Consider the following 3089-nt stretch of genomic DNA (forward strand, 5'->3'; position numbering starts at 1 on the left):
GGCCCTCCCCCGACGGCAGCCCCGCCCCGCCCCGCCCCGCCCGGCCGCCCCCCCGCCGGCCCCGCCACCCCTTGTGCAAGCGGCGGCCTTCAGAGCCGCGCGCTCCTTACCCAACCGCCGCGCTTATCTCCGCGCTGCCCCGCTCCGCCCCAAGACCCCAGGAGGGAAGGAGGCAGACAGCCCTAGAGAGAGGGACAAAGAGGCAGTGACCAGGACGGAGAGAGACCAGACCCGGCGGGACCGAGCAGAAGCCGAAGAAGGGAGAACTCATCCCCTGGGCACCTCTTCCACGTCCAGGAGAGTGGCCGGATGCTGGCACCCAGTTTAACGGGGGACAGGAGCTGGGGATCCGGAAGCCATGGATGGCCACAGCCGTCCAAGCTGGGGAGCCCCTCAGGAGCCCAGTGATTCGGCCTGGGGCAAAGAAGTCCCCTCTCTGCTTCCATCCCCAAGCCCCCCGCCTAGGTTCCTAGCTCAGGACGAAGGCCAATAAGGCATCACCACTCTCCCAAACCAAGGTTTGGGCCGCCTGGTTGGGGGGTTACAGGGACCAAGCAAGCCGCCTTTTCCTTCTTGGGAGAAGGCCCTTCTTCCCACTCTCCCAGTCTACAGTTGCAAGGGGCGGGGGAGGAGGCCCGAGGAGTGGGAGGCTCCTCTCCCTCTGGCCGCTCCGCGCGGCGGGTGGGAGTCCCAGCCCTGGAGCCAGGCCGGGGGCGGGCGGAGGCACTTCCCCCACAGCGCTGGGCCTGTGGTGTTGGGGGAGGGGGGTCGCTGGCTGGGTCGCTGGCTGCCGGTGTTTTCCTGTTTGTATGAGAGGAAGTTGGCTGTGAGTCAGCAGTCTCAGGAACTGTCGGTAGCTAGGGGAAGACCCCTGCCTCTGGGGAAAGAGAGGGGAGTGTGGGGAAGTGGTTCCCACCTCTCCCAACGGCCCCTGCTGAGGGAGGGACTGCCATCTTCAGCCTCCGGGAGCCTGTTTCCCCAGGGCGTTCCTTTTGAGAAAGAGATTGATAAAAATTAAAACTAAAATGGCCGTAATAATGGCTGCAGTTATTGAGAGCTGACTATGTCCTGTGCAAACTTTGCTCTGTAAACACAACAATTAATCCTCAAATGGGGAATCTTACCATCTCCATTTTACAGATAAGGAGACTCAGAACCTTAAGTACCTTGCCCAAGGCCCTGCAGCTAGTAACTGGCCAACTCTCCAAGCCCACAACCTTAACTGTGCAGCTCAAGACAGGACTCCTGCACCGGGTGCCGGGGAGGAGTGCTCTGTCCTTTTCCTGGATGGACAACTGTAAGGACCATAAGAATGCTTCTCACATACCTTGAGAAATAGGAGAGAAATGGCCCAAGGGAGGACCCCAGCTGCTCCTTTCTGAAATCCATCAGCTTCTGCTCTAAGGACAGTCTTCCCACTGAGCTGCTCTTAGCCAATAACCAAGTACAGCGGAGATCCTGAGGCAGGCCCATCCCTGGGAGACAGCAGATACCCCTCCCAAGGCCTTGCTGAACTTGCCTTCCAATGCCCACCAGACTAGGATGCATTTCCCCAACTTTCCTTCTCTGGCTTCTTCCCTGGGGTCAGCCTTGCATTGCAGTGTGAAGGCTCTCCCAGCCCTGGCTCTCTCCCCATTTTCTCTCACAGACATTTCCCCTAATAAAATCCTTGGCACATTTGATTCTTCTGCCTGAGTCTCTGCTTCTTGGAGGAACCAAGGTAATGAAGCAATAGAGGGGAGTAGTAAAAGGATAATACAGGGCACAGGGAGCTCATGGTGCTGTGGGGATGCTGGTCAGAGGCCAGATGCAGGAGTTCTTAACCTTTTTGATGTCATATTTCCCTTTGGCAATGGACTCCGTCTCAGAATAATGTTGTTGTTGTTTTTAAAGATTGATTTATTTCTCCCCATCCCCTTGTCGTTTGCACTTGCTGTGTCTGTTCATCTTCTTTGTTTCTTTAGGAGGTACCAGAAGCTGACCCTGGAATCTCTGATGTGGGAGGGAGGTGCCTAATTACTTGACCCACTTCTACTCTCTGCTTTGTTGTGTCTCTCATTATGTTTTTCCTCCCTGCATCTCTTGTTGCGTCATTTTGGTGTGCCAGCTTGCTGCACCTGCCCATTGCATCAGCTCGCTGTCTTCTTTAGGAGGCACTGGGAACCTCTGCTCCCTGCTTTGTTGTGTCTCTCATTATGTTTTTTCTTCTTGTGTCTCTTGTGTCAGTTCACTGTGCCTGCCCATTGTGTCAGTTCATTGTCTTCTTTAGGAGGCACCAGGTTCTGAACCAGTGACCTCCCATGTGGTAAGCGGGAGCCCAGTTGCCTGAGCCACATCCATTTCCCAGAATAATGTTTTATAATGCATAAAATAAAATATATAGGATTACAAAGGAAACAAATTATATATTTAATGTGATATAGTAATACATGTGCTTCTTTATTCATGCTTTAAATAACAAGATCTAGTGGTTGATAGATACCTTACATAATTTTGAAATAGTGAGGAGTGTGAATGATGTTTCAAAATTGCTGCAGTATCACAATATGCTATGAAAATATACATGATCTCTATTGGTGACAAAGCCATAGTTATGGTTAATATGACTGGTAACTGGTTTGTTATTACCTCACAATTGAAGAAAATGCTAAATTTCAGCTAGAGGTTAGTGAAAATAGCCTAATTTATTTTTCCTGCCCAAGTTCATTGACTCCAGGTTAAAGATACCTGGGCCAGAGGGTCAGGGCAGAATCATAGAGAAGGAGCCCTGGTTTCCTCCCTCAGACCCCACCTTCTCTCTCTGGCTCAACCATATGGGGCTGGTAGAGGCCTCTGTCCCTTGGGTTGCACCTTCCTTCTCTTTCTCCCTAGCTCTCTCATTCTCTCCTCTCTCTGTCTCTGTTCTTCTTTCTCTGTTGCTCTATTTCTCTGTCTCTCCCCTTTCTGTCCTTTTTACTTGTCTTTCTGCCTTCCTCTGTGTGTATCTGCCTTTTTCTTCACTCTGAATCTCTGTGGTTTTTTGGTGTGCCTCTCTTTTTGCCTGTCTGTGTCCACAGCTCTATGTCTGTTTCTATGTCCCCATAATCTGT

At 52.0% G+C, this 3089-nt stretch overlaps 1 long non-coding RNA gene across 1 annotated transcript; it reads left to right on the forward strand.

Moving 5' to 3' along the window:
• Positions 1-92: 92 nt before the first annotated feature.
• Positions 93-1682, forward strand: LOC131275510 (uncharacterized). Its single transcript, XR_009182976.1, has 2 exons — positions 93-518; positions 1141-1682. It is a non-coding gene; the product is annotated as an uncharacterized lncRNA (long non-coding RNA).
• The last annotated feature ends 1407 nt before the right edge of the window (positions 1683-3089 follow it).

Source organism: Dasypus novemcinctus, chromosome 2 (genome assembly GCF_030445035.2).
Source record: "Dasypus novemcinctus isolate mDasNov1 chromosome 2, mDasNov1.1.hap2, whole genome shotgun sequence".
NCBI classification, from domain to species: Eukaryota; Metazoa; Chordata; class Mammalia; order Cingulata; family Dasypodidae; genus Dasypus; species Dasypus novemcinctus.